The sequence below is a fragment of the Aulonocara stuartgranti genome (genome assembly GCF_965226115.1).
Source record: "Aulonocara stuartgranti genome assembly, chromosome: 2".
Lineage (NCBI taxonomy): Eukaryota > Metazoa > Chordata > Actinopteri > Cichliformes > Cichlidae > Aulonocara > Aulonocara stuartgranti.
In genome coordinates, this window is record NC_138940.1 from 10,483,450 (window position 1) to 10,497,685 (window position 14,236).

Below are 14,236 nucleotides of genomic sequence, written 5' to 3' on the forward strand. Positions count from 1 at the left end.
GAGAACAGGTCACATGACAGCACAGCATTATCTACCCACAATTTGAACTAAATAACAGATAGCACAGGCAATGAAAACAAACGGAAATCAGAATAAATTTAAAAACTTTTATTGATGTTAACTTGAAGTGCTGAATTAGCCCTGTTGTCAGTTCAAATCACTTCAATCTATAGCGCACTTTAAGGTCTTTAGACCTTAAAAAGTAATACACTGCAAGGTAAGCTTGCAGCATCTTACTTTAAGGTCAACTGTGAAACTTTGTGGAAAGCCTGAGACAAGTTGATGAGTCAGTGAAGCGCACTTCCTTCTGATGACGGCTATACTGAGGTGAGTTTTTAAGCATATCCTGAACTTTATTCATTATTAGACTTCTGACACCTGGCAAATAAACTCTCACGCGATATGAGAACATAACAGCAAAAAGCCAGTAGCTGGTACATGAATGGATAAAAATTGGATCCCTCAGGGAGGCGCCACCACTTGATCTTCTCCACCGTCGTGGTTGGTGTTCTTCGTCGTCGTTGGCCAAGGTTGAGTCGGAGATCCATCACAAGTAGCCGATGTTGAGGGCCAATATTGGTTGATGGTATGACTTTTACGTTCGTGACTAGGCTGAGATGGGGTCTTCGGACTAGCCAGTAGTCGATTTGGGTGTCTCTGCCGCCGCTGGAGTACGTGATGAGGTGTGCCGGCTTCTTTTTGAAGAAGGTGTTGGTCACGGCAAGATCGTGGGCCTCTGCGTAGTCCAGTACCCGGCAACCCTCGTCGTTTCTGGTCCCAAATCCTTGGCCGCCATGGAATCGGTGATATCCGTCTCTCCCCTTGCCTACATGTCCATTTAGGTCGCCGCCTACCGCCACGTGTTCCTCAGGGCTAATCGTTTGCAGGTGGTCGTCGAGGGCGCGCCAGAATTCTGTCTTCTCCTCGTCGGGGCAGTTGGTCTGTGGTGCATAGCAGGAGATAATCCGTAGGACGGTCGGGTCGGCGTCGATCTTCACTGACATGATGCGATCCGATATGCGGGTAACTTCGACCACGTTGTGCCGGAGCTTTATTATTAGACTTCTGACACCTGGCAAATAAACTCTCACGCGATATGAGAAATATAACAGCAAAAAGCCAGTAGCTGGTACATGAATGGATAAAAATTGGATCCCTCTTAGATTGAATTGGTTGCCCTCTTATATTACGTTGTTTTGAACCTAACCGCATCCACTGAATTAATGCAGTTTTCAGGACAGTAAAAACAGAGAACTCTGATATACACAATTTCTGATTGCTGATAGTGTTTCTTAATGCAAAATGGGCTTCCATTTAAAATGCAATTGCTTTATGTTCGATCTTTAGTGAAGAAGGGTCATTTTTGATTCTGTGGACAAGGGATGCAAATGGAATGTGAAGGCAACAGGTAGTAGGGTGAATTAGGGTTTCGTGTGGTCTTCAGTGCATGAATTTTATTGCCACTTTATTTCAACTTTTTATTAATGTACTCAAAAGAAAAACAAGAACCACAAAGGAGATTCTTGTGATTCTTGTTTGTGCTATCTGTTTGTGAAAGAAAGCACATTTTACCACATCATACTGTGTTTGCTGCCATTTATTTTACTCGTCCTGCCTGAGTGTCTGGGCTGCGTTTGTCTGTGCACCTTTGTTCTGGCCTTCTGCTGATGGGTTTCACATGCTGGGCTTTCCCTCTTGGTCCACACCCAGCAGCCTGCTGCTGACCACACACAGCCTACAAACTGATCCATCCATGCATCCATCCATGCATGCATGGCCTGGTTATTGTTGAGTTATCACCTCCAGCTCCTTGCTCATAACCAGGTAGATACTGGGCTGGGCCTGATCTCTGAGCTCAATAACAATGACAAAAATGCCAAACACTTTACTCTTCATGGTAAAAAATGTTTATAATACAGTAAAAACTGGATGTAGCCAAAATCAGTGTTTTATATACAGTGTAAGTGAACAACATTGCTACACTGCTGGTGTTTGATTGATAGAGGCTTTCTTTATAAGAACTATGATATCATTTCTTTTGCTGATTAACAGTTTTTATATAATTTTTATATCATATATAGCTTTCAAGAAGCCAAAGATCACTGGACGAAAAGACTACAGACCTGTGGCTCTGACATCTGGTCAGGAAGTCTTTTGAGCGCCTGGTTCTCTCCTATCTTAAGACCCTCACGGCCCCCCTCCTGGACCCCCTGCAGTTTGCATACAGAGCCAACAGGTCTGTAGACGATGCCATCAACATGGCCCTACACTTTGTCCTGCAGAATCTATGCTAGGATCCTGTTTGTGGACTTCAGCTCTACCTTCAACACCATCCTTTCAGACCTTCTTCAAGGATTGCTTTCCCAGATGAATGTGCCTGATCCCATCTGCCGGTGGATCACTGACTTCCTGACGGACAGGAAGCAATCAGTGAGGCTGGGGAAGAATGTCTTGGACTCCCGGACCATCAACGCGAGTTCCCCTCAGGGCTGTGTTCTTTCTTCTATGCCCTTCTCCCTGTACACCAACTGCCGCACCTCCAACCACCAGTCTGTCAAATTAATTAAGCTTGCAGATGACACCACCATTATTGGACTCCTCTCAGACGGGGATAAGTCTGCCTACAGGATGGAGGCTGAACATCTGGTGTCCTGATGCAGCCGCAACAACCAGGTGCTGAATAAGTGTTATTTTCATTTACCACTGGCCCAAGTACATTTTTATTGGCTTGTGAACAAAGCTGTAGTTTTTGTATTTTTAAATATTAACGCAATTTAATTGAGACATTATTTATATTATTTCACTTTCAATGTGAAAAATGCTGTAAAAACGTTGAAAATAATGGTCACCCCTGTTCGCTGCAATGTAAAATAGTACAACTGCTGTCAGCCTTCATTAAGTTGCATCATTTGAACATTTGCATATTTTTATTCAACTTCTGCAGGATGCTTTGATGAAAGACTCCCTTTTCCCAAGTAGAGGCTTTACTAGAGGTCACAGGAACAGCGCTGCTGTTTTGGATGCGGAAAAATGTTGTCTTTCACTCTACCTGAGCTCAGTGTTTCAGTAAGGGCTCCGCCTCATTGTAGCTGACGCTGAAATGTTTGTGTGGGTTGCCATGACAACACCAGAAGTGCATCTGAGATCGTGTCCAAATTCATGGGCTGCATCCTCCTGAGGACTCGGTGTTCTGACAAAACGTCTTACTTTGGCAAAACGTCCTACCGTAAGTAGTTCATGCGTTCTCGGCGGCTCTAGTGACCCTCGAACTCTCGGCTAGCTATCGAGGTGGTGGATAACATACGTCTCCCCCACAAGAGCACGAATCTACAACTTTTCTACTACTGGTTTTACAAGGTGTACACGGTAAAAACATTATGCTGTTATTTGTTAAGCACTTGTGCACCTTGTGAAAAGAAATAAGTGGCTGAGATGGATGTCATATGTGCTATTGATATTATTTTACTCGTTTCTAGTTTTCACGGTGCTCCATGATTGTGAGAGGAATAAAAAAGAATTGTGGACATCAGTACGAAGCATGGATTCTTTTGACCAGAGTAGATACACTGGTCCCTTGAATATACTAATCTTTTTGAGGTGGGTGACTGTTCCTGTGTATTTACAGAAACAATGGTTGTGATAACCTCAGCTGTTTCAGAGGGTGACTGTTCGTTGCTTTGCGCACTTTTAAATCTGTATACAATGGTTTGTTCCCTTTTTGTGTTCTGAGGTTTAAACAAAGATGTACTAGATGTATTATACCGGTCCCTCGAATCTACAAATCTTTTAGATGTGGATGACTGTTCATTTTCATCTGTGTTTACAGAAACACTGGGTGTTGGAACCTCAGTAGTTTCTTTTTGGCTGACAGACTCTGGAGCTGTACAAGAGGAATAAAGAGCTGCAATGCTTTTGTGAACCTGACCTGGGAAGGGAGAGAAATATATTTTTGTTTTGTTTTTGTTTGTCTTCTTGTTTTATTTGATTCCTTGTGGGATTTGGATCCAACAAGTAAAGTATGCATATTATGCACACACACAAACACACATGCAGCTATTACCATTTCTTGTATTCTTGAATAAAGACATTGATCTGACACATTTAAAATGCAGCCAATTGTTTTTATTGTTATATTATTAAGAAAAAAGAAAAGGTGGGGGTGGGGGGATGTAAAGAAGAGCTTAAAGGAAAGGGCTAGAGGAGAGAAAACCCCAACAATTAGCAGGGCATTTTTTTACTTGGACAAATTGTTAATAAAGTTTCCATATCTGTAACAATGATGACAGTATAATTGTTTATAAACAATTATATTGACAATTATATGTGTCCAGTATGTTGGCTCATTTTCTTTTACTTTTTGCATTTGAAAATAAAAGTTGGGCTGATTTTGACACCATTACAAGAAGTGTTGTTAATGATTCTTTTTGAATTAAAATCAGGTTAGCACAAATTGTTTTTTAATTTAATTTCATTTGAAATGTTTGTCAGTGGGTAAACAATTCGTAATGCAAAGTCAGAAACATCGAGTTATTCTTGTACTGCATGCTTGCAATAAATAAGTTGTCCTAACAGTCAGTCAAAGGAGCTTGGAAAGAAAAGCGTCTGGACTTCTTAGAGTTGAAGTGACTGATATATATATTTTTTGTCTGTTTGTTTTGTTGGTTTTTGTTTTTTGCCCTTTATCACCATTCCTCTTCCCTGCTGTTTTTCTTTCCCTCTTTCTTTCTCCCCTTTCTTTCCCCCAGTCATGTCTGTCCTATGTGTAGCAAGTGAAAATAAAATAAACAATAAAAACAAAGGTGAATCAAATAGACCAATACGGCAAGGCCGGGATGGTCCATTTGGTAAAGTAAATCCGTTAGTTATATTTAACATAATGTTAAATGGCAACATTCTGTTTACAATGGTACCATTTTACATTGTGTTAAATGGCAACATTCTGTTTACAATGTTACCATTTCACATTATGTTAAATGGTAACATTCTGTTTACAATGTTACCATTTTACATTGTGTTAAATGGCAACATTCTGTTTACAATGTTACCATTTTACATTGTGTTAAATGGTAACATTCTGTTTACAATGTTACCATTTTACATTGTGTTAAATGGTAACATTCTGTTTAAAATGTTACCATTTACATTATGTTAAATGGCAACATTCTGTTTACAATGTTACCATTTCACATTATGTTAAATGGTAACATTCTGTTTATGATGTTACCATTTTACATTATGTTAAATGGTAACATTATGTTTATGATGTTACCATTTTACATTGTGTTAAATGGTAACATTCTGTTTACAATGTTACCATTTACATTATGTTAAATTGTAACATTATGTTTACGATGTTACCATTTTACATTATGTTAAATTGTCAGTAGGCCTGGTACCGGAACCGGTACTGGACCCCCTTTTACTTTCAGCCATCAGAAGAGGGTACACTGTGGTCATAACAATACTCAGACTGTAGCATTTAAAGGTCCCAAAGTGTACCAGGAAAATATCCCCCGCACGATTACACCAGCAGCCTGAATTGTGAATGTGAGGGAGGATGGATCCATGCTTTCATGTTGTTCACTCCAGGCTGATATAAAAATGATATAACTAATACTACTTCTACTAATAATGACAATAACAACAAAATAATAATAATAATGTCAAAAATACCAGTAATAATAATAACAATAACAACATAAACAACAACATTACTACTAATAATAATAAAGATAAACAAATGTATTAAAAAATTAATAATGATAATAATAATAATAAAACTGATCATAACAGTAACAATATCAATCATAACAACAACAGTACTAACAACAATAATAACAATAACAATGAAGGTGTTGCTGCAGATCTGAGTCCCGACTCTGCTGCCTTTCTAGTGCGGCAAAGAAAGTAAGAAATAGAAAAAGAAAAACACAAATAAACTGAGTGTGAGGGTTTTTCTACAAGTTACACTGAATATTTGCACAGACATGCTGACTGTTTGCTGGGAGACGTCACCTGTCTTTTATAGAATAGCAGGTAAGCTGTTCTCTGCCGCTGCTCACACACAGACTCACACGTGGTCTGGCAGACCAACTCGTCATCGTACGTGAGCCGGCTGTCTGTGACGTCGTCTCTTCCGCTCATCTGGTGAACGCCGTCACAGACGTAATGTCCTGAGAGGAGAAGGCGCACTTATTAACGTCTCATAAACTTTCAAAGCTGACCTGCATTCAGCACATGTGTCTGAAAGCACCCACTCACCGCTGTAAGCTGAGGAGCCCAAACGACTGATCACGCTGACCAACAAATAGCGAGCAGTTTACTGGGAGAGGGCAGCGGCACCACCCGTTAGCTTAGAAATGGGCTCCATCCATACTTGAAATGAACGGTGTGCCTTTTCCCTTACCTCTTCAGTAAAGGCTGTGTCCTGGCTGATCACCAGCTGCTGTGTCAGAACAATGGGGCTGTTCTTCTTCTCCACGGTGAACGATGGAGTGAACGTAAACCACTTCAGCTGGAGGATCAGCACACTGAAAGAGATGAGACAAAGAGGAGAGGCTCAAAGGAAGACGCAAGGAGGACATGACATGAACAAAACTGACACCGACTGAACTGTGGTGGTTTGAGGCCTTTGGGGACCGATTTGAGGTTACTCACTTTGGCAGGTTCAAGAACAACAGCTCCTCTTTGATCTTCTTAGCTCCGCACTGGCATTCGTAGTCCAACAGGCCGCCCTGCAGCAGGGAGCAGGAGGAGCAGGTGCATTAGAATTAAACTCTTTTACAGATGAATTCACATATTCGTGGGAGCAAGCCTATTCACAGAATAGAGTCTAAACGAGCTCTTACTTTCAGACTCCAGCCCCGCCCTTCAGCAGCTCCGCAGCATCCTGCTGGCTGGCACAACCTTGCCATTGGCTGCTGCCAGGGACTCAACAGGTTAGAACAAAAATATAAATATTATATCTGAGTTCTTATGTGGACCCGCCTTCCAGGCAGAACCTCACCTTCCATCAATGTCCACAGGTTAGCGGCCCTCGCTCTGCTGGTCCTCCAAAGTGACGAAGACGCCTTCTGGTGTCTGGTGGCAGTGGTGGAAGCCATCATGCCTCAGGACTACTACACCAAGAATCTGGTGGCCTCTCAGGTCATGGTCCGGGAGTCCAAGACATTCTTCCCCAGCCTCACTGATTGCTTCCTGTCCGTCAGGAAGTCAGTGATCCACCGGCAGATGGGATCAGGCACATTCATCTGGGAAAGCAATCCTTGAAGAAGGTCTGAAAGGATGGTGTTGAAGGTAGAGCTGAAGTCCACAAACAGGATCCTAGCATAGATTCTGCAGGACAAAGTGTAGGGCCATGTTGATGGCATCGTCTACAGACCTGTTGGCTCTGTATGCAAACTGCAGGGGGTCCAGGAGGGGGGCCGTGAGGGTCTTAAGATAGGAGAGAACCAGGCGCTCAAAAGACTTCCTGACCAGATGTCAGAGCCACAGGTCTGTAGTCTTTTCGTCCAGTGATCTTTGGCTTCTTGAAAGCTATATATGATATAAAAATTATATAAAAACTGTTAATCAGCAAAAGAAATGATATCATAGTTCTTATAAAGAAAGCCTCTATCAATCAAACACCAGCAGTGTAGCAATGTTGTTCACTTACACTGTATATAAAACACTGATTATGGCTACATCCAGTTTTTACTGTATTATAAACATTTTTTACCATGAAGAGTAAAGTGTTTGGCATTTTTGTCATTGTTATTGAGCTCAGAGATCAGGCCCAGCCCAGTATCTACCTGGTTATGAGCAAGGAGCTGGAGGTGATAACTCAACAATAACCAGGCCATGCATGCATGGATGGATGCATGGATGGATCAGTTTGTAGGCTGTGTGTGGTCAGCAGCAGGCTGCTGGGTGTGGACCAAGAGGGAAAGCCCAGCATGTGAAACCCATCAGCAGAAGGCCAGAACAAAGGTGCACAGACAAACGCAGCCCAGACACTCAGGCAGGACGAGTAAAATAAATGGCAGCAAACACAGTATGATGTGGTAAAATGTGCTTTCTTTCACAAACAGATAGCACAAACAAGAATCACAAGAATCTCCTTTGTGGTTCTTGTTTTTCTTTTGAGTACATTAATAAAAAGTTGAAATAAAGTGGCAATAAAATTCATGCACTGAAGACCACACGAAACCCTAATTCACCCTACTACCTGTTGCCTTCACATTCCATTTGCATCCCTTGTCCACAGAATCAAAAATGACCCTTCTTCACTAAAGATCGAACATAAAGCAATTGCATTTTTTTTTTTTTTTGAAAATATTTTTATTGAAAAAAGAAAACAGTACTTGCAGTTACCGAAATACAATTATTTTCCTAAGTAAATTAACATATATATATATATATATATATATATGAAAAAAAAAACAAAAACAACAAAAAACAAAACACAACGCCCCCCCCCCCCCCCCCCCCCCCCCAGTCCCACACAGATCAACACAACCATCAAACATATTAGAGGAATATAACAGTAACAAAAGTAGATTTAAACAGGCAATACCTCTAGACTAGCAAAATAAGAGATAAAGGGTTGCCACTTGTGAAAAAATTTGGCTGTGCAGCCTCTCAACGTATATTTAATTTTTTCAAGTTTTAAAAAAAACATGACATCTTTAAGCCACCGGGAAATAGTAGGATACTTAGCAGACTTCCAATGCAACAATATTAGACGTCTCGCTAATAGGGATGTGAAGGCTATAATATCCCTTTGTGTGGAATCAAGTGTAAGTGAGCGAGCAGGAATCCCAAACACAGCAATCAGAGGACAAGGATGAAGAGTTACCCCAAGAACAGTTTACATAATAGCAAAATACCTTGTCCAGAAACCTTGTAGCTCAGGGCACAGAAAAAACATGTGGCTAAGGTGACAAGGAGAACCATGGCATTTATCACATTTATTTTCCACTTCTGGATAAAATTCAGAAAGTCTAGACTTAGAGAAATGCACCCTGTGTATGACCTTAAATTGAATAAGTCCAAGACGAGCACAGGAGGTGGAAGATCGTATCCTCGTTATAGCCCGTTCCCAAGACTCCTCATGTATTCGAAATCCCAGTTCTTCTTCCCATGTACGCTTAAGCTTAACATTAGAGTGGTTACTAAAAGACAGAATAGCATCATAGAGTTTCGAAATGGTTCCTCTGTGATGAGGAACAAATGATAACGTAGTTTCCCACTGCTGTTCTGGAGGTAAAGAGGGGAAATTTGGGAAACACTTGGCAACAAAATTTCGAATTTGAAAATAGCGAAACAAATGGGTAACAGGGAGATTGTAACGAGAAGACAAGTTGGGAAAACTATCGAAAACACCATCCACATATAAATGTTTGAACTGTTTTATACCCTTGTCACACCACACTGAAAATGTCGAGTCCAAAAGTGAAGGGGGAAACAAATGGTTTTCGCTTAGAGGACCCGAGGAAGACGGCATTACAAAATTAAAGTGACGTCTAAACTGAAACCAGATTTTGAGTGTGTTAAGAACCACCTGATTATCAGTGTACAGAGAGGGTCTCACGGGTAAAGAGGAATAGAGCAAAGCCGGTAAAGAAGAGCCCTTACATGATGATAGCTCCAATTTACACCACGAGGAACCAGAAGATTTTAGCCAGTAGCAAAGTTTATGGATGTGAGCGGCCCAGTAATAGACTAAAAAATTAGGTAATGCAAGTCCTCCACTAAATCTGCATCGCTGCAGCAAAGTTTTAGAGACCCTAGGTGGCTTCCCTCCCCAAATGAAAGAACCAATAATCTTGTCCAGTGAAACAAAAAAATGTTTCGGCAAAAATAAGGGAATTGACTGAAATAAAAATAAAAATTTTGGTAAGATGTTCATTTTAACAACGTTAATCTTACCGATTAAAGAAAGGGGGAGATTACCCCATCTTTGAATATCAGATGTGACCCTAGATATAAGAGGAGACAAATTTGCTGATTTAAGGCCAGCTAGAGAGCGAGTCACGTTAATCCCTAAGTACTTAAACCCAGACGGACTGAGACGAAAGGGTAGATCGGACTGTTGAAGTTGACGTGCTGCCGTATTAACAGGAAAACACTCACTTTTCCCCAAATTCAATTTATAACCTGAAAACGAACTGAAGTTCTCCAGAATACTTAAAACAGCAGGGATGGAGCATGCGGGGTCAGTCATATATAATAACAAGTCATCCGCATACAATGATACTTTATGTGTAATTCCATTACGGATGATTCCCCTGAATACAGAAGAAGATCGCAATGTAATAGACAGAGGCTCGATGGCAATGGCAAAGAGTAAGGGAGACAAAGGGCAACCTTGACGACAACCACGACCCAGCGCAAAATAATCAGAGTAAACATCATTAGTATGAACACTGGCTTTAGGGGACGAATAAAGAAGCCGAATCCAGGAAATAAATTTATCACCAAAACCAAATTTCTCTAAAACTGCAAACAAGTACTCCCACTCCACCCTATCGAAAGCCTTTTCAGCATCTAAAGAAATCACAAGTTCAGGAAGTTCAGATAGACGCTTCGAGTAAATAACATTAAAGAGTGTACGGGTATTAAAAAACAATTGCCGTCCGTTTATAAAGCCATTCTGCTCTTCAGATATAATTCGAGGAAGCACATCCTCAAGGCGAGATGAAATTACTTTAGCCAATACCTTTGCATCGGCATTAAGCAGAGATAATGGCCTGTAGGAACCACAGGAGGTTGGGTCCTTGTCATTTTTGAGAAGGAGCGCTATGGTTGCTTGTGTGAAAGTAGGTGGTAATGAACCGGTTTCCAAGGATTCGTTAAACACAGACAAAAGCAATGGTGCCAATTTACCAATAAATGTTTTATAGAATTCAATTGGAAACCCATCCGGGCCCGGGGCTTTATTAGACTGCATAGCTGTAATAGCTTTTAATACTTCTTCAACAGAAGCAATTGCATTTTAAATGGAAGCCCATTTTGCATTAAGAAACACTATCAGCAATCAGAAATTGTGTATATCAGAGTTCTCTGTTTTTACTGTCCTGAAAACTGCATTAATTCAGTGGATGCGGTTAGGTTCAAAACAACGTAATATAAGAGGGCAACCAATTCAATCTAAGAGGGATCCAATTTTTATCCATTCATGTACCAGCTACTGGCTTTTTGCTGTTATGTTCTCATATCGCGTGAGAGTTTATTTGCCAGGTGTCAGAAGTCTAATAATGAATAAAGTTTAGGATATGCTTAAAAACTCACCTCAGTATAGCCGTCATCAGAAGGAAGTGCGCTTCACTGACTCATCAACTTGTCTCAGGCTTTCCACAAAGTTTCACAGTTGACCTTAAAGTAAGATGCTGCAAGCTTACCTTGCAGTGTATTACTTTTTAAGGTCTAAAGACCTTAAAGTGCGCTATAGATTGAAGTGATTTGAACTGACAACAGGGCTAATTCAGCACTTCAAGTTAACATCAATAAAAGTTTTTAAATTTATTCTGATTTCCGTTTGTTTTCATTGCCTGTGCTATCTGTTATTTAGTTCAAATTGTGGGTAGATAATGCTGTGCTGTCATGTGACCTGTTCTCTCATGTGTGCCTTTCTCTTGTTTTGTATGTATTTCTCGTTTGTTATTTATTCCTATTTTATTCCTGCAATTGGTATGGAATTCATTTTTTTTAAAAATTGATCAGTGTTTTGAAATTAGATGTGATGAACATGTGACCTTAATTTACAAAATCAACATCATGTTGGATTCAATGAGACATGAAACTAGTGCATGAAACAGGTCTCAGTAAATGTTCTCATAGACTGCAATACACTGCCCCCTGCTGGTCATTATAAAGTCTGCAGATGTCATTTGACATGAATGTCATATTTGTGAAACAAAATAAAGGACTCTGTAAAATAAATGAAAATCAAATATTTATATACAGAATATTTATGTACAAATGCTGAAAAAGACATTTGAACAAGATGCACACCCAGTAAAATTTAAAAAAAAAAAAGAAAAGTCAGTTTTATCATGTGACTATCATGCTGTCATTTCCGCACAATGCACTTTACACCAGATCAAAATAAAACACTGTGAGGTCGTTCTAACCGGAAGCCCAGAGAGCTTCGACAATGCAGCACAATGCCCTGAAGCATCAGCATCAAAATATACTTCAAGTACCAAAAAGTACTCATTGTGCAGAATGCCCTATTTTTGAATAGCTGGACATTTAATTACTTTATCACCAGCTGTGACTACAGCTGATAATCAACCATGTTTCATAGGGATGTGACTACATTTAGAAATGTCACGCATTTTTAGGTATAAAGCAAAAGATGCAATGAAATAAATAAGCTATCACATATTAATCCAAATGAATTCACTGAAATACATCTGCACATTTCTGCAGCCTGACTTATTACACACGTGAACACAGTACACATTTGTTTACTGCAAGCTTGTTTCAGAGATGTGATGCAGTTAAATCTGTATGCGTCTGTTTCCTTGTAGTGTTAGTAGAGATGGTGAACCTGATACAATCCTGTGTTTAGTGTGAAGGAAACCAGTTAACAGCCGGTTTAGTGAAATTCTCTTGAACTCATGGAAAACTCATCGTCGTCTCGAAGTGAGCAGCTGAAGCGTCCCGTGTGATCAGAGGTCCTCGTCGTCCTCGCTCACCATGACGTCGAGCTCTTTGTCTTTCCGTACGACGCTCTCGGTGATGAACTCCTTGTGCTGCTCCTCCAGCTCACGCAGCTCCGCCTGCAGGCGCTCCAGGTGGAGCACTCGCCGGTTCCTCAGCAGCCGGCTGGGGAATGGGTTCATGTCGTTGAAGGCGATGCTGGTCAGCTTCCTGCATGGACACACGCAGGTGGAAAGGACTCGATCACCAACACAGAGGAACTGGAAACTGATCAGCTTGAGTGTTTCTGTTTTATGCTGCTTGATACTTCAGGTACTGCAGTTTGAGCAGGAAATACTGGACTGACTGGACCACATGTATCCGAGAGCTGCAGATACTTAAAAATCTTTAAATCGTTGTTACTGTGATCAGGGAAATTTAAACTTCTCACAAAATTTCAGTAAAAAGGGTTTGAAGCTCAAAGATTCAACAGCTACATCCGCTACACTTCTGAGAGTGTAACAGCTCGTAGATTAAGGCGGGTGGAGGCGAGTGCGCACCTGGCATTGGAGACGGTCTTTGTGAAGAAGCGTAGGTACTGGTAGATCTCCACGCTGTCGTGAATCTTCAGGATGTCGTCCTCTTTGTATTTGAACAGAGCCAGAGTGTATCTGAAGATCACCTGCAGCACAGACACGCATTTCATAACAGGACACTCACGCCACACAATTAATTGGAAACTTTGAGGAGGTGAGTCATAAAATTACTCTTTCAGTTGTGGTGCAGTTGGGCCCTTTACTCATTACAGCTCTGATCGATTTCCAATAAGCCACTTGGTTCCTCAGTTGCCAGATAATATTAACTTACTTGGTAGTTGAGCTTTAAGTTTAAATTAAACTTTTGGGTTGGATCTACGTGGCTGAAGCTGTTGTCAGCATTTATCCCTGTGTGGTATATATTTCTGTGTCTGAACTGTGATTTTATTTCCTGAGACAAACGATGTAAAAGCTGTGCTGCATTTGTCACATTGCAGAAACAAGCCCAAAGCCATTGTCCCGCTCATCGTCTGGATTTACGCTGCTTGTGGTAGACTGTGAGGTCGTTACTAGAATGATCTGCTTTCCCACTCCTATTTCATGTCACATGACAGTTCCCCATGCTTAGTAAACAATGTCTTATTACTCCTAAAATGTAAATAAAGACATCTAAAGGTGAAAACAAAATCATTTTTGTTTCCATGGACACTACTGTGGTGCATTCAAGTGTTGTCTGCATTTCTGTCATGGTGTGTTCGGGTGTATGGTACCTTGGTACCCTCATACAGGAAGGCGTCCCACAGAGGCATCAGGATGTCGCTGGGCAGACTCTCCACAAAAACCACCAGGAACCAGTTGAAGGTGACCAGAGAGACGTCAATGTTGTGATCCTCAAAGTGAGATGCCAGGCGAGGAAGCTTCTCCGCCATGAAGTCCTTCAGCACGCGCTGGTCCGCCTGAGCACAAAGACTCACAGAGATCAGCCTCACTGATCACTAAAACAGATCACAGCAGGCAAGCAGGTGAGTGTGTCTGCTGACCTGAGAGGCCACCAGATTCTTGGTGTAGTA